Genomic DNA, 18,340 nt, shown 5'->3' on the forward strand with positions numbered 1-18,340 from the left:
TGAGGGTAAGCCAAGCCTCTCCCTGTATCCCCACAGGGGCACCTGTCGCCTCACTCACAGTAAAGACTCTGAGGTTCAGAGTGGACATTGCACACTTCAGGCTGCTTCAGTGACTCTGCGGAACAGGACTTATAAGGGCCCCAACTCTCCTATGTGCACCAACGGCCACTAGGGTGAAGATAAGGGGGTGGGACGCAGGTGTGCTAGTGGGTGGGTGAGGAAAATCCACATTGCATTGTTATCTGTGTTACTCTATTGTATTTTCCCATGCATGTTGGTTCATTTGCTACTTACTATATAAAGTCAGTTCCAGTTAGGCTTTGTCAGTCTCATTGCACCAAGTATGTTCCCAGTGGGACCCCACATCCCTACCCCAGATGCCCCACTGGGTGGAGGCACTGCCGCAGACATGTACCCCAGCTCCCATATAGCGGAGGCTCAGGATCCGCCTGTCAGGCATAGTGAGTTAACTAGGTTCAGGGACCCCAAAGACACTAGGGGGCGCCCTCAAAACCACGTTACATATGGAGGCCCTGCTGAGATTTATTGGGGTACAACCAGTGAGAATAGGTTAAGTCCTCAGGCCACTCCCTCCTTTGCAAAAGAGTGGGCCCAGCAAAGGAATGTACCATTACAGCAAGCTGTGATGTTATGCAAAGTCCCCTCCTGCTGTGAGATGAATCTCGTCATCTTGTGTATAGAAATTCGACCGGGAATAGAAATGGCGACCATCAGGGATATCCTGCAGGATTCTGAAGGCCAAACTTACATGTTAATATATTGTCATACGGACTTGGGAGACCATGAGATGCCTACCAACGTTCATTTATATGGAGCCCCGGATGAAGGATGCTCCTTAGTGTACGCTCTCCTTGATAAGGAAGAAAGGGTCTCACTGCAACCACCCTTTAAATTAGAACAGAAAGACTTTGTCACAGAAAATTATTCTAAGCTCCTGACTCCCATCTCCAGAAAGGCCGGAGCCATTCCTAAACAAGCTGGCCATCCTATTACAGGACAGGGGATGATTACTCCTAAAGCAGAATTTCATCCATCTGCAGCATTACTGAAACCAGACAACCCTGAAGTACGCACCCTGCCTACAGGAGGTAGTGATGTATCGGACATACTACAGAAACTCTCAGAAGCCATAGTGACGGCAAACCACACCCATAGTTACCGCAAACTAAAGGTGTTTTCTGGGAATCAGCCTGTTCCTGCAGGAGAAGAGCCTTTTGAGGTCTGGAAGGATAATGCTATGCAGTTGTTGGAGGAATGGTCTTGTACGGATACCATAAAGAAACAGCGGTTGGTAGAGAGTCTTCGTTTTCCCGCTACAGACATGATAAGACTGTACAAGGGAGTAAATGGGCAAGCTACTGTGCACGACTATCTACAAGTCTTACAGGATACTTATGGGAAATCAGAAGATTTGGATGATCTGTTGGTTAAGTTCCTAGCCACTAAGCAGAAGAAGCATGAAAAAGCCACTGACTATATCAACCGGTTACAGCTATCGCTAGGAAAGTTATTCCATGAAGGAGCAGTCACTGCCTCTGAGTTGGATGCTCGGCTATCTAAGCAAATTCAGAGAGGTGGTTTGACCAATAATCCAGTTATGATTCTGCTGAGAGCCAAGTTGGATGATAAAGTTCTGCCTTATTCCACATTAATAAATACAGCCAGGAGAAAGACAGCCTTCGTTCAAAACTGGCCACCTGAGAGGGAGTGTTCTCCAGAGCAGAGATGGACGTGGGGTGTTCTAAGAGTGCCACCCATGCTATAAGACTTGCTGATTCTACTCCTTTCAGAGAAAGGTCAAGAAGAATACCCCCTCGAGATGTGGAAGATGTCCGGGACATACTCCAGCAGATGGAAGGAGCAGGCATCATCACAGAGTCCCGGAGCCCCTATGCCTCACCTATTGTGGTAGTGAGGAAAAAGAATGGTTCAGTTCGGCTATGTGTGGACTACCGTACTCTGAACAAGAGGACTGTGCCAGATCAGTACACTTTGCCCCGGATAAAGGATCTCCTGAACGCCCTATCTGGCAGCCAGTGGTTCAGTGTGCTTGACTTGAGGTCTGGATATTATCAGGTACCCATGAAGAAGGAGGATCAGGAAAAGACAGCTTTCATCTGCCCTTTGGGGTTCTTCCAGTTTACCAGAATGCCACAGGGAGTCACAGGAGCTCTTGCTACTTTTCAGAGGCTGATGGAGAAAACTGTGGGGGATATGAATCCCAAAGAGTGTCTAGTGTATCTAGATGACCTAATTGTTTTCGGGAAGACGCCAGAGGAGCATGAACAAAGGTTGCTAAAGGTGTTGGATCGACTTCAAGCTGAAGGCCTGAAGCTATCAGTGGACAAATGCCGATTTGCCCAAAACTCTGTCACTTATGTGGGGCACATAGTCTCCGCTGAAGGAGTAGCCACAGATCCTGCTAAAATTGAAGCAGTGTTGAATTGGCCAAGACCAAATAACATCAGTGAGTTGCGGTCCTTTCTCGGATTCTGTGGTTACTACCGAAGGTTCGTGAAAGACTACTCAAAGATTACTCGAGAGTTACATGACCTGCTGAAGATTACCTCTGACGTAAGGGGTGCTAAGGCACCATACCCTAAAGACCCCTTTGGAGAGAAATGGACTTCAGGATGTGAAGACGCCTTTCTGACATTGAAGAAGAGACTTACAGAAGCTCCTGTCTTAGCCTATGCAGACCCTGAGAAACCATACATCCTCCATGTGGATGCCAGTATGGAAGGCCTAGGGGGTGTACTGCACCAAAGTTATCCAGAAGGATTGAGGCCGGTGGCTTACATAAGTAGAAGTCTTACAGGTACAGAGAAGAACTATCCAGTTCATAAATTGGAATTTCTGGCACTCAAGTGGGCCATCGTGGATAAGCTGCATGACTATTTGTATGGAGCAACATTCGAAGTAAGGACTGACAACAATCCACTTACCTACATACAGACTACAGCTAAGCTGGATGCCACAGGACATAGGTGGTTGGCTGCCTTGATAAAGTTACAGTTTCAGCCTGAAGTACAAGCCTGGGCCCAAGAATGTCAGCGCAGATGCCCTGTCCCGCAGACCTAGACTCCCTCCTCACCGAGAAGAAGAGGAGTGGGAAGAGATCCCTGGGCCGGGGGTAGGAGCCTTTTGTCAGATGTATGTGGTGGCCGAGAGTCAAGAAGAATTTGCCGAGCTAAGAGGTATAGACTCCATTAGCCACTCTCCGGAAGCTGTGCCTGAGGTGTTCCATGCTCCAGTCATGCTTCAACAGTGGTCCAGTATAACCACAGAAGACAAGAGGAAGGCTCAAGCGCAGGACTGGTATATTGGGATAGTTATCAGAGCAATAAAGACTAAAAATCCTAAATTGCTGACTTCTCTACCTGTGAGTCAAAGAGAATTATACCGAAGAGAATGGAGCCGACTACATCTCGAAGATGGAGTACTCTATAGGTTTATGAAGTATCATGATCACCCTGACAGAAAACAATTGGTACTACCGCACAGATACTGTGGCATGGTCCTGAGAGCTCTCCACGATCAACATGGGCATCTCGGGGTGGACAAGACCTATGGCCTAGTACAAGATCGGTTCTATTGGCCTCGCATGAGGGAACATGTCGAGCAACATGTACAGACATGCAGGAGGTGTATCCAGAGGAAGACCCTGCCTGTGAGAGCTGCCCCTATGGGTCATCTGAAAAGTACGGGACCCATGGATCTTGTGTGCGTGGACTATCTCTGCATTGAGAACGATACAGCGGGAATTGGAAATGTGCTGGTGGTAACAGACCATTTCACCAGATATGCTCAAGCCTTCCCCACTAAAGATCAAAAGGCTGTGACTGTAGCCAAAGTCCTTTGGCAGACGTATTTCATTCACTATGGACTACCCAATCGGATACACTCTGATCAAGGTAGAGACTTTGAGAGTAAGTTGATCAAGGAGCTGTTGGACATGTTGCAGGTGCAGAAGTCCAGAACCACACCTTATCATCCGGAGGGCGATGCACAGCCAGAACGGTTCAATAGGACCCTCCTAGATATGCTAGGGACTCTCAAGCAAGTCGAGAAGCAGTCTTGGAGTAAACATGTGGAAGCCATGGTCCACGCATACAACTGTACAAGGCATGAATCTACAGGGTTCTCACCCTATTTCCTAATGTTCGGAAGAGAAGCTCGATTGCCGATAGATGTCCGTTTGGGAGTGTCTCCTGATGGAACAGATTCAACTTCACACTTTCAATATGTGAGGAACCTCAAACAAAACCTTCATCGGGCCTATGAGTTGGCTACCCAAGCTGCAGCAAAAATGGAAGAACGGAACAAAAGAAGGTATGATGCTAAGGTGAGATATCGGGAGATTCAAGCAGGGGATAAAGTTCTTCTCCGGAATCTAGGTGTGCCTGGAAAACACAAACTGGCTGACAGATGGAAAGATACCCTGTTTGAGGTTGTGTCCAAACTGGAAGGGCTGCCAGTGTACAACATTAGGGGCCCGGAGGGCCGAATAAAGGCTTGGCATAGAAACCATCTGCTTCCAGTTGTGTATGCTGATGAAGAGGAGGAGAGTAGTGAAGAACTGAGGGAAAACCCAGCAGAAAGTCCTGGAAATGGGGCAGAGGAGACCCCGGGAACTCCCAGTACAGAGGATCAGTGGTGGTCATCACCCTCTGAAGAAACACAGCAATTGCCTCCTTTAACTCCTGTGGTTTCACAAAGTTCTCCGAGGTTGAATCCAGAAAGTCCATGTTTTGTGCCTGGAACTTCCCTTAGAGACTCTAGTTCGAGGGCAGGAGTCGAAGTTACACAGTTGATGTCCCAAGATCCTCTCCCACAGCGAGAACTGAGACACAGCACCAGAGTGCGGCAACCCCCTAGGACCCTAGTTTATGATAATATAGGAGAGCCCAGTTATGCCCCGCTGACACAAGCGGCATCTAAAATGGCCACTTTCCTACATGCACTAGCTGAAGTGGTAAATGTTAGTGACTCTTTACCCTAGATAACTAGCTAGCTAGGATGTTACTGTGCTAACTGTACTGTATGTATGCTAAACCTTTTTCTGTTGAATTTTTGTTAAGCCCCCTGGCTAGGACTTGCCAGTGGAAGGCAAGCATTTTCAAGGGGGAGCATGTAGCCCTGTGGAGTTACACAGGCTGTATTATCTGAAATGCCCAGTAGATGGCAGATGGACTCAGTATGCTGTTAATAAAACATTGAGCATTGATCACAGGACTTGCTGCCTTTTCAGTCACATGGTTGTGACATCATTGCAGGGCCTGGAAGACTTCTAGAGGTTACTTCATTGCTCAGCCAGAGAAAGGACATGCTACTAGCTGGGAGAGACTGCAGCACAGAGATAGAATCCTGCTGAGAGAACTTGCTTCACCCAAGACCACACCAGCTGAGAGAGGGACCCTGGCAAAGACAAGCACTGAGTCCAGACGTCTGGTGAATCCAGTGAGAGGAGACTGCAGCGGACTGACCTGGTTAATTGTGTTGTGAGGGTAAGCCAAGCCTCTCCCTGTATCACCACAGGGGCACCTGTCGCCTCACTCACAGTAAAGACTCTGAGGTTCAGAGTGGACATTGCACACTTCAGGCTGCTTCAGTGACTCTGCGGAACAGGACTTATAAGGGCCCCAACTCTCCTATGTGCACCAACGGCCACTAGGGTGAAGATAAGGGGGTGGGACGCAGGTGTGCTAGTGGGTGGGTGAGGAAAATCCACATTGCATTGTTATCTGTGTTACTCTATTGTATTTTCCCATGCATTATGGTTCATTTGCTACTTACTATATAAAGTCAGTTCCAGTTAGGCTGTGTCAGTCTCATTGCACCAAGTATGTTCCCAGTGGGACCCCACATCCCTACCCCGGATGCCCCACTGGGTGGAGGCACTGCCGCAGACATGTACCCCAGCTCCCATATAGCAGAGGCTCAGGATCCGCCTGTCAGGCATAGTGAGTTAACTAGGTTCAGGGACCCCAAAGACACTAGGGGGCGCTCTCAAAACCCCGTTACACATAAAACAAGATTTGAAACAGAATACTGTACTACTGAAACAGCAATGTAAGGGAGTGATATTTCCAGGGACACTGTACTACTGATCCAGGGACGAGAAGGCTCCTTCCAGGGACACTGGTCTACTAAATCAAGGACAAGAAGGATATTTCCAGGGACACTGTTTTATCTAATCAAGGATGAGATGAAAAGGATATTTCCTGGGGCACATTTAAGGTATGAGAAGGATATTTCCAGGGGCCCTTTTTAGGGATGAGAAGGATATTTCCCAGGGGGAACTTTTAAAGGATGAGAAGGATATTTCCAGGGGCACTTTTAAGGGATGAGAAGGATATTTCCAGGGGCACTTTTAAGGGATGAGAAGGATATTTCCAGGGGCACTTTTAAGGGATGAGAAGGATATTTCCAGGGGCACTTTTAAAGGATGAGAAGGATATTTCCAGGGGCACTTTTAAAGGATGAGAAGGATATTTCCAGGGGCACTTTTAAGGGATGAGAAGGATATTTCCAGGGGCACTTTTAAGGGATGAGAAGGATATTTCCAGGGGCACTATTCTACTAAATCAAGGATCAGAAGGTTCTTTCCAGGGGAATTTTCCTACTACATCGGAGGTGAGAACGATATTTTCAGGGACACCGTTCTACCATGCAGGATTGTAATGGGAGTGATGTCTCTAGGGACAGGGCACTACTAAATCAGGGATAGAAGGCAGTAATATTTCCAGGGACACTGCACTACTAGATCAGGAACAGGAGCGATATCTTCCATGAACAGTGTATTATTGGATCATGGAGGAGAGTGAATGATATTCCAAGTCCTTTGCATTGCTGTGTTAGGTAAGGAGGTACAGTGCTATAGCCAAGAGCACTGCATTGCTGAAAGATTTATTTTTTCTAACTACAAACACAGGCAAACTCTTTTCTTTTATCTTGTTATCAGTCAATGACAGGCCATGCTTTTACTAGTGATACCTATATTCATTGAAATATAAATACAGTTGACATTTTAAATATTTATCTGCAAGAAATATTCAAAAGAACACTTTAAACATCTAGCACTTTTTCAAAGCAGGCGCCCCACTGTGCTAGATACAGGAAATGATCGTCTTCATTGGGTAAAGGGGGGTCAGGAACCTGCTTATGTCGAAGGCTTTTTCAATTTGTGGAATAATAAATTGAAGACTTTACTTGGTGAGTGTGGGGTTTGTTTACTTTACCTAAAAGGAAGATAAGTGAAGATGCTTTGTCAGTAATTCCTGCACCCTAGGAAATCTATTTAAGAGAATGTAAAGTGGTTTCATACATATTTTTTACTTATTATGATTGGAATATAAAAAATATAAATATAAAATACTGCGTAATAATAATATGCAGTCTTCCATGCATCCAGCAGATGGATCTCTAGTCACTTTTTCACATATTTATCTCTGCAGAGAAGATCCTTTACTTTTACAAAACTTTAGTGAGCTCAGTACAAAGCTGTATGCATACCTATCCACCATGGAATCACCATCAGTCGCCAAGGCTTAAAGTGGAGTTCCACCCATTTTTAATAAATTGGATTACATAGATGTATGTAATCCCCTTTAAAACGACTTTTACCAATGGAAAATTTTTTTTTTTTTGCTAGTAAATACCTTATTTTCTGCTTTATTTATCCTCTTCTCACTTCCGGGTCTGGTCGGCGATTACTTCATTCGGCGATTCACAGTGTGTGCTGGGATGGCATGAAATCTCGCATTATTACACAGGAGATGAGCTGCACTGCGTGCTCTGCCCCGCCTCCGCCCCACCTCCTCTCAGTGAGCTGTATGTATGTAGTGTATTGAGGCTGTGCTCCGCTCCGCCTCCTCTCAGTGAGCTCAGTGAGGATATAATGCTTTCAGTCCTGGCTCACTGAGAGGAGGCGGGGCGGAGGCGGGACGGAGCAGGGCCTCAATACACTACATACATGCAGCTCACTGAGAGGAGGCGGGGCAGAGCATGGCCTCAATACACTACATACATACAGCTCACTGAGAGGAGGCGGGCGGAGGCGGGGCAGAACACGCAGTACAGCTCATCTCCTGTGTAATAATGCGAGATTTCATGCCCTGAGATAAATCCCAGCACACACTGCGAATCGCTGAATGACGTAATCGCCGACCGGACCCGGAAGTGAGAAGAGGATAAATAAAGCAGAAAATCAGGTATTTGCTAGCAACAAAAAAAAAACAACAACTTTCCATTGGTAAAAGTCGTTTTAAAGGGGATTACATACATCTAAAGTGACTAAAATGGGTGGAACTCCACTTTAAATTCAGGTGAGTATTACCAACACAATGGTCAGGTTTACATAGTTCACAGAGTATTATGAGTAGTCAAGAAATTGGCCCGAGTGAATTCAACCAAAAATTCACCAAGACCAATTATTGGCCACTAATAACACTCCATGAACTATTTAAACAATGAGTGCACTTTTCATGAAAAAATTACAAGGCAAGCCAACTCCAAATATCCTGGCCACCCCTCCAGACCCCGTTGCACTATAGTTGCTGTGATTCCCTGTTCTGCCGGTGTAGCAATAAACAGCCCCAGAATGAGTATTCATCATAATGCTTGCAATGGCAAGAGTTTGTTTGTCAATTCAGGCACATGACTATTCTCACCAAAAAAAGTGGATCTGGGCTTCTTCTTCTGTTAAGGTGTCCCAGAAAAAGGAAAAACTTTTCATTGGTCAGCACAGTCATACGTTCACCTTTTTGTAAAAAAGTGAAAATGTACCCTTTACCCCTGGCCAACAGGCTGAAAATAGCCCATGATGGAGAAGGGGTGACGGTGGTAAACTCAGTGTTCCTATAAGTCTGGTACACATGGGTTGAAAGAAAAAAAAACTGTCAGCGCCGGTTGGAGCCACTGTACTAATGATCTGAGATTAGTACAGCGATCCTCCCCGCTGAGCTGCTGTGTTCTGACAGGGGGACCCCCCACCAGAACAATCCAATCAGTGCTCTCTGCCATTGGCTGAGAGCGTTGGTCGGGAGTTGGTCAGGTGCTGGTTTTCCAGTATGCACGTCTGAATGGCCGGCTTCTGTTAGACAAGACCGACATACACAGGGGCTGAATGTCGGACGTTTTTTCTTTTGAATCGGCCGATGTCTGCCAAAATTCGACCTGTGTGTACCTGGCTTTACTGTCAAAGAAGGAGGGGGGGAGCTCAGGGCAGTCATCATGTCAGTGAATTCAATGGGCTGAAGGGAGAGAATTGCAAGAGCTGACAGTCTGCATAGGGAGAGATTAGGGTCAGTCCCACCTCTTTAAATTGCACCTGTGGGATTTTGTTTGCAAGTAACAAGTTTGATCGCTAGCTTTTGTTTTTTAACTTTATGGTAATTTTGAGAGCAGCGATTACCTTTTGCCATTGACCCATCCCTAAGAAAGCATAAATCCAATATATTGTGTTGCAATTCAATCTGAATGGCTTCCCCCAGCACACCAATGTAAAAGAGAAGCACCTGCCCTTCACTGCACCAAATTAGGAAAGTTATTTTTTTTTTTAGGCTTTTTAAAAGCCTATTTAAAGTTAATGAGTTGCCTTTAAAGTGTAACTGAATGTAAAACCTTTTTTTTCCCCTATTTTGGATATGTAAGGGAGGGTTATAATTAGGGATGATCGAACGGTTCGGGTCGACCATCGGTTCGACCCGAACATTGACTGTTCGAAATTTGGCCAAATTCCAAACCTTTTGCTGAAAAAGTTCGGAATTCAGCAACCAGAACCGACCAAAATGCAATGGGACAGGAACTGGGCTTTAAAAGCCCATGATTGGACCAGAAATATCAGTAAAAGCCAATTGAGGGGGCAGGAGCATGCTAGGAATGTGATTGGAGTGACTAGGGGGTCCAGAGGCCAATCAGTACGGAATACGCCCCCCAGTATATAAGATAGCCCCGCCAAATCTCTAGCACTTTAATACAGGGCTGTGGAAGAGAGTGGAAGCAGTTCTGTTACTCCTGCTTCAAAAGTGTCATTTAGCAATTATTAGTGCGAGGAAAGGGATATCTAGTGTAGTTAGGGTAATAATTTTCCACTATAGTTAGATTCAAAAATCTAGTTTCTGTAGGCAAAGTGTTAAGTGTCAGGGGGACCGTAGTGTAGTGTAGGGTGAACTGACTCTGACTGCTATGGCAGGGTGACCAAACTCTTCCATGTCAGGGTGCAGGCGTTTTATTGGGCTTTTTTGTGTACGTCTTTGGAGGCAGGCAGGGCCGGCCTTAGGGGTGTGCGAGCCGTGCGGCCGCACAGGGCGCCATGGGCAACAAGGGCGCCGTGCGGCCATCACAGCTCGCAGAAGATCAAGCACAGCGGGAGGTAAGCGGCGACCGCGGCCTGGACAGGGTTAACACAGGCTGCGGCCGCCGCTTACCTCCCGCTGTGCCTCAGTCACCTCACCTACTGCAGTGCTGTGCTGACAGTCTGAGGCGAGCTGTGTATCACACACAGCTCAGCCTCCGATCCACCACGGTGACAGATTCCCTCCTCCCTGCAGGGATCGACAGCTCCTCCTCACCCCATTCTTCTCCTCCTCCTCCTACCCCACCCACACTCCCCGGGGATGTGTGGGCGGGAAGTTTAAAGAAAAAAAAAAGCTGCAGAGTGCAGACAGCGCTGCGTGAGGTGAGGTCTCCTTCAAAAAATGTAAGGGGGGTCTCTGACGTGGGGGGGGGGCTCTGATGTAAGGGGGCTTTTTGTGGGGGGTCTGTGATGTAAGGGGGGCTCTCTGATGTGGGGGCTCTGATGTAAGGGGGCTTTGTGTGGGGTTCTGTGATGTAAGGGGGCTCTCTGATGTAAGGGGGGCTTTGTGTGGGGGGTATCTGATGTGTGGGGGGGTCTCTGATGTAAGGGGGGCTCTGTGTGGGGGGGTCTCTGATGAAAGGGGGCTCTGTGTGTGGGGTCTCTGATGTGAGGGGGGTTTTGTGTGGGGGGTCTCTGATGTGAGGGGGGCTTTGTGTGGGGGGTCTCTGATGTGAGGGGGGCTTTGTGTGGGGGGTCTCTGATGTGAGGGGGATTTGTGTGGGGGGTCTCTGATGTAAGGGGGCTCTGTGTATGGGGTCACTGATGTGAGGTGGGTCTCTGATGTGAGGGGGCTCTGTGTGGGGGCTCTCTGATGTAGGGGGCTCTAAATTAAGGGGGACTTTGTGTGTGGGGTCTCTGATGTGAGGGGGGCTCTGTGTGTGGGGTCTCTGATGTGAGGGGAGCTCTGTGTGGGGGGTCTCTGATGTTAGGGGGGCTTTGTGTGGGGGGTCTCTGATGTGTGGGGGATCTCTGATGTTAGAGGGGCTTTGTGTGGGGGGTCTCTGATGTGTGGGGGGTCTCTGATGCAAGGGGGCTCTTTGTGTGGGGTCTCTGATGTGAGGGGGGCTCTGTGTGTGGGGTCTCTGATGTGAGGGGGGCTCTGTGTGGGGGGGTCTCTGATGTGTGGGGGATCTCTGATGTTAGGGGGGCTTTGTGTGGGGGGTCTCTGATGTGTGGGGGGGTCTCTGATGTAAAGGGGGCTCTGTGTGGGGGGTCTCTGATGAAAGGGGGCTCTGTGTGTGGGGTCTCTGATGTGAGGGGGGTTTTGTGTGGGGGGTCTCTGATGTGAGGGGGGCTTTGTGTGGGGGGTCTCTGATGTGAGGGGGATTTGTGTGGGGGGTCTCTGATGTGTGGGGGATCTCTGATGTTAGAGGGGCTTTGTGTGGGGGGTCTCTGATGTGTGGGGGGGTCTCTGATGTAAGGGGGGCTCTTTGTGTGGGGTCTCTGATGTGAGGGGGGCTCTGTGTGTGGGGTCTCTGATGTGAGGGGGGCTCTGTGTGGGGGGGTCTCTGATGTGTGGGGGATCTCTGATGTTAGGGGGGCTTTGTGTGGGGGGTCTCTGATGTGTGGGGGGGTCTCTGATGTAAAGGGGGCTCTGTGTGGGGGGTCTCTGATGAAAGGGGGCTCTGTGTGTGGGGTCTCTGATGTGAGGGGGGTTTTGTGTGGGGGGTCTCTGATGTGAGGGGGGCTTTGTGTGGGGGGTCTCTGATGTGAGGGGGATTTGTGTGGGGGGTCTCTGATGTGAGGGGGGCTCTGTGTGGGGGCTCTCTGATGTAGGGGGCTCTAAATTAAGGGGGACTTTGTGTGTGGGGTCTCTGATGTGAGGGGGGCTCTGTGTGGGGGGTCTCTGATGTTAGGGGGGCTTTGTGTGGGGGGTCTCTGATGTGTGGGGGGATCTCTGATGTTAGGGGGGCTTTGTGTGGGGGGTCTCTGATGTGTGTGGGGGTCTCTGATGTAAGGGGGGCTTTGTGTGGGGGGGTCTCTGATGAAAGGGGGCTCTATTTGTGGGGTCTCTGATGTGAGGGGGGTTTTGTGTGTGGGGTCTCTGATGTAAGGAGGCTTTGTGTGGGGGGTCTCTGATGTGACGGGAGCTTTGTGTGGGGGGTCTCTGATGTGAGGGGGGATTTGTGTGGGGGGTCTCTGATATAAGGGGGCTCTGTGTGTGGGGTCAATGATGTGAGGTGGGTCTCTGATGTGAGGGGGGCTCTGTGTGGGGGCTCTCTGATGTAGGGGGCTCTAAATCAAGGGGGACTTTGTGTGGGGGTCTCTGATGTGTGGGGGTCTCTGATGTTAAGGGGGCTAAGTTATTAGTGATTATAAAATAGAAAAGTCAAACAAAGTGCAAAAAAGTGCAAGAAAATGCGTGCGCGCACGGGGGGGCGCCACAGGATTAGCTCGCACAGGGCACCTGAACACCTAAGGCCGGCCCTGGAGGCAGGCATGACATCTAAACTTCTGTGTAGGGGTATATATACACACACACATGTATGTATATATACACATACACACATATAGGTGTGAAAGTAGCAGAACCCTATGCCTGCGCTAATGAAATTATTTGCAGGCATAGGGCTCCGCTCCTATCACACCTATATGTGTGTATGTGTATAAATACATATATGTGTGTGTGTGTGTATATACCCCTATACAGAAGTTCAGATGTTATGCCTGCCTCCAAAGACGCCTAAAAAATGCCCAAAAAAAATGCCTGCAACACCACACATGGGCGTTTCTGTTTGCAGGCGTTTTTTTGGGCATTTTCTGGGCGTCTTTGGAGGCAGGCATAACATCTGAACTTCTGCATAGGGGTATATATATATATACACACACACATATATGTATTTATACACATACACACATATAGGTGTGATAGGAGCGGAGCCCTATGCCTGCAAATAATTTCGTTAGCGCAGGCATAGGGCTCCGCTCCTATCACACCTATATGTGTGTATGTGTATATGTCACGGACCCTACTTCCCCCCCCCTTCTTTTCCTCTCTTCTGCACCCCCAGTACTTTACTATCTTCCCCAGCATGGGATTCTTCTCTCCCCCCTGGCTGCTCACTCCTTTGCCTGCCCCCCCCCCACTGTGCTGTCCTCCTCCCCTCCCCAGCAAGGTGCCTGAATGTCTGCTTCTCCGCCTTCATGCTCACTGTGGACAATGAACACATTCCTTGTGTGGGCTCGAGTAGAGGGGGGCGGGGCTGGTTGCTGGGGAAACTGGACGCCTGGCTGGGAGTTGCCTGGCCCACCTGCTGGGGCACAAGTCCTAAGATATTTAGCTGAGTGAGAGTCTCTCGTGGGTTGTTCCTCTCTGCTGTTTGGAAGACTGTTTGTCTCTGAGCTGCGGCCAGGGAACACAGAATCCCCTATTGGTTCCTGCGGGCCTCTTCAAACCTGCCTGACAACCTGGATTTTGGATTTACCCTGTCCCTTCCTACAACCTGGATTTTGGATACATCCTGTACCTGCCTGCTGGTGAGTGGATTAACACTGGGCCTACCAGAACTCTGCCTGAACTTTGTCACCTCATTGTTTGCCCTGCTCCGTGTGTGGCCCAATCCCTCGCTGGCCAGGACTTTGCCCATTCTATTGGGAGCCCCTGTTATGGACTACCCCTGTTATCTGGAACTCTGTCCTACCCACGTTGGGTCTGACCCTGGACACCTTTGTTTGGCCCTTTCTTTGTGAACATACCCGCTACCGTTCAATAAAAGGCTTTGTTGGCACTCCTGCTCTCCATGTGCGTTCTGTCTTACCTACACTTCCGTCACACTGGTTGGCAGCGGCGGGATCAGAACGCTGAAGAGGATGGAGAGCAGCCCCCTCACACTGGACCCAACGCGGGGTGGGGAGTACAGGAATTGGACTGTGGCAAGTTTGCAAGAAAAGGCTCAGGAGTTAAGCCTTACCTACAGGGGCCTGTCCAAAGAAGAGCTGGTCACCGCCATTGAGGAAGCCGGCCTTCAGAGAACTGAAAGCTTGAATGCTCCGCCGTCAGAGAATGAACAGAGTGCATCCACCGTCTCAAGTCCCAGGAGCCCGTGGATCACATGGTACGAAGAGGAGATGGCTATCCTGGGGCCCGGGGCCACCTTGGATGACAAGCGGGAGGCTATCCGAAGGGCTCATGAGCGAGAAACCATGAGAGGCCTCAGGGGATATGACCCTCTCCCCAGCCCACGAGTCGGTGGGCCTGATCGGCCAAGGGTGACTCGTAAAGACTTCAAGCCATTTTGTGAAGCTACAGGGGATGTTGAAGGGTTCTTCCAGGACTTCGAACACTTATGTCAGCTGCTGGAGGTGCCCCGTGGAGACTGGGTACGCCACCTAGTGGGCCTGCTGGAAGGGGGTGCGGCTGCTGCCTACCGGACAATGAACGCACAGTGGAATAGAGATTACAGTAGGATCAAACAGACTATACTAGAACACTACGCGGTAACTTCAGAAACCCACCGGATCAAATTCCGGGACCTCTCCTGTCATTCTGAGCCCTCCTTCAAGATGTATGCGCACAAAATCTCGCTGGCCTGCAGACGCTGGCTGGAGGGGGAGCAGGCCTTTACTATTGAACAAGTTGTCCAGGCCTTTCTAAAGGAACAATTCTTTGCCAAATGCCCAGCAGAGGTGCGGGAGTGGGTGAAGGAGAGGGACCCTGGCACCCTTGAACGGGCGGCTGCACTGGCAGACGAGGCCCTTGCCATTAAACCCCATTGGAAAAGACTGGTAGTCGAGCCGCCCAAAGCCCAGAACACAGGCAGACCACTTCCCAGCAACCCCCTGCCACTCCTCCAGCGCCCTGTCGCCCCAACACCATCCACAGCCCCTTCCTACCGACCTCGTACTTCTGGGCCATTTCTGGACCGCCGGTGCTATGGGTGCAACCAGCCCGGGCATCTTCAGGCCAGCTGCCCTCAGTACCGTCGCACCACGTCTGCCAGCCACAGTCGCCCAGTCAACTACCTAGAGTTGACCCCAGAGGAAGAACCACTACCCCCACCTCCCAGTGATTGGCTGACCCCCACTGTTGCCAATCCTCCTAGGGGAGTCTACGGTGTTCATCCCCTTGTCCCATCCTACCCAGAGCAGAGGTAGCGCCACCTGCAGGAGGTCATGATTGATGGAGAGAGAACTACGGGATTTCGGGACACTGGGGCCTTCCTCACCATTGCTGATCCCCGCGTGGTAAAACCAGAAGCCATCAAGCCAGGCCCCGGGTTCTTTATTGAAATGGCAGGTGGTACTACGAAACACATCCCCAAGGCGTCGGTTCGCCTTGACTATGGGTTTGGGGAAAAGCGCTGCCAAATTGGAATCATGGCTGGACTACCTGCGGACATTCTGCTTGGAAATGATTTAGGAGAGCTACAGTGTCAATACGTCGGAGCTGTGACCAGGAGCCAAGCCAGCCACGGCCTGCCTGCCGAGAAAACCCAACGGGACTCCCCTTCTACCCTGGATCCGGTGAGTGTTACCAACCCTGACCAGAATACCACCCTGACCTGGGACCGTGAGAAATTTAAACAGGAACTAGACTCTGACCCCACATTGAACAAATTCCGGTGCTATAGGTGTAACCAACCTGGGCATCTTCAGGCCAGCTGCCCTCAGAACCGTCGCACCACATCCGCCAGCCACAGTCGCCCAGTCAACTACCCAGAGTTGGCCCCAGCGGAAGGACCTCTACCCCAGCCTCCCAGTGACTGGCTGACCACCATGGCGCCCAATCCTCCTCAGGGAGTCTACAGTGTTTATCCCCTTGTCCCACCATACCCGGCAGCAGGACCTTCAGTAGGTGAGCCTATTACCACAAGTGCCTCCAAGGAGACCTGCCGAGGTCCCCCTGTCGGCACTTGTAAAATAAAAGGGGGAGGGGTTGTCACGGACCCTACTTCCCCCCCCCTTCTTTTCCTCTCTTCTGCACCCCCAGTACTTTACTATCTTCCCCAGCATGGGATTCTTCTCTCCCCCCTGGCTGCTCACTCCTTTGCCTGCCCCCCCCACTGTGCTGTCCTCCTCCCCTCCCCAGCAAGGTGCCTGAATGTCTGCTTCTCCGCCTTCATGCTCACTGTGGACAATGAACACATTCCTTGTGTGGGCTCAAGTAGAGGGGGGCGGGGCTGGTTGCTGGGGAAACTGGACGCCTGGCTGGGAGTTGCCTGGCCCACCTGCTGGGACACAAGTCCTAAGATATTTAGCTGAGTGAGAGTCTCTCGTGGGTTGTTCCTCTCTGCTGTTTGGAAGACTATGTGTCTCTGAGCTGCGGCCAGGGAACACAGAATCCCCTATTGGTTCCTGCGGGCCTCTTCAAACCTGCCTGACAACCTGGATTTTGGATTTACCCTGTCCCTTCCTACAACCTGGATTTTGGATACATCCTGTACCTGCCTGCTGGTGAGTGGATTAACACTGGGCCTACCAGAACTCTGCCTGAACTTTGTCACCTCATTGTTTGCCCTGCTCCGTGTGTGGCCCAATCCCTCGCTGGCCAGGACTTTGCCCATTCTATTGGGAGCCCCTGTTATGGACTACCCCTGTTATCTGGAACTCTGTCCTACCCACGTTGGGTCTGACCCTGGACACCTTTGTTTGGCCCTTTCTTTGTGAACATACCCGCTACCGTTCAATAAAAGGCTTTGTTGGCACTCCTGCTCTCCATGTGCGTTCTGTCTTACCTACACTTCCGTCACAGTATAAATACATATATGTGTGTGTGTGTATATATACCCCTATACAGAAATTCAGATGTTAGGCCTGCCTCCAAAGACGCCTAAAAAATGCCCAAAAAAAACGCCCGCAACAACACACCTGGGCGATCATCCCTAGTTATAATCACTGTCAGTTTTTGCCCTTTCTGTCCCATTGGGAGATTTACCTTCACTTCCCGTCCAAAGTGAGGGAATCTTAGTGTGTCACCAGAACTAGTGTCCCCATTGGAAGATTTCTCCTCTATTACTGTTCTAATGTCAACCCATAATTTGGGATTTTCTATTACCTTTTACTTTAACTTTCAATGATAATGGTAAACAGGACAAATAGAGAGTTTGAATCTCCCCAACAGGGACACAGATAGCAATAAAAAATGACAAGTGTTCCAATCCCTCTCCACTCTATCCAAAACTAAACACAAAAGTTTTGCTTTTAGTTACACTTTAACTCAATATCATTTTGCACTTTCTGATTAGCTAACCCACGGTGATTTGGAATTACATGTGTAGCTGGGTTGCACGGCTGGTGTTGTTCAAACTGTTATTGTTATAAAGTTCTGAAAAGACAGTGGCATTATGGGAGATGTAGTACAGGAGGAGCAAGATCATAGACTGCTGGGAGGGAGAGAGAGACCCTTCTCCCAGGAAGCAATAGGACGCGCGGAGCTTGCTGGGAGTGTCTATATAAAGGAGGGCAGGACTCCATTTCGCTCTCTTGCCTTGAGGACAGTGTACTGAAAAGAAGGGGAAGAGCTGCTGCGGATCGCAGGAACTTAGGCTGAGGCCTAGTGGCGGACACCGGAGTGAAGCCGGCGGTGTGAGTGAGTGGAGGAAGTCTCGGTAGCGTGACCGAGCGGAAGGTTGCTGACAGGCGGACGGAGACTCTGAGAGGAGCGGAGCCTGGTCACAGAGGGGAGCGGAGCTCCCGGTTTGGGTGAGAGACATCCAGTATCCACATCTCTGTTAAACACAGATCTAGACTGAATCAGGGCAGGCCAACTAAACTATGTACCCTCAGAATGCCATACTGACATCCTGATAAACCACTGGACACTGCAGATATACATATAGTGAGAGGTGGGTGAACCAGGCCTCAAGCCCTCTACTCAGTCCTAGGCTGTTAACCTGTTGTGACGTATTAGGATTCATTACGTTTGCCACCCTGTGGAATACAACTATTAATTGATTTGGGGAATACAGTTCACCATCTATACCTTTATTGGATTACAAATACTTTCCTCGGATTGTTGGG

This window comes from Pelophylax lessonae (genome assembly GCF_965119305.1).
Source record: "Pelophylax lessonae genome assembly, chromosome: 4".
NCBI classification, from domain to species: domain Eukaryota; kingdom Metazoa; phylum Chordata; class Amphibia; order Anura; family Ranidae; genus Pelophylax; species Pelophylax lessonae.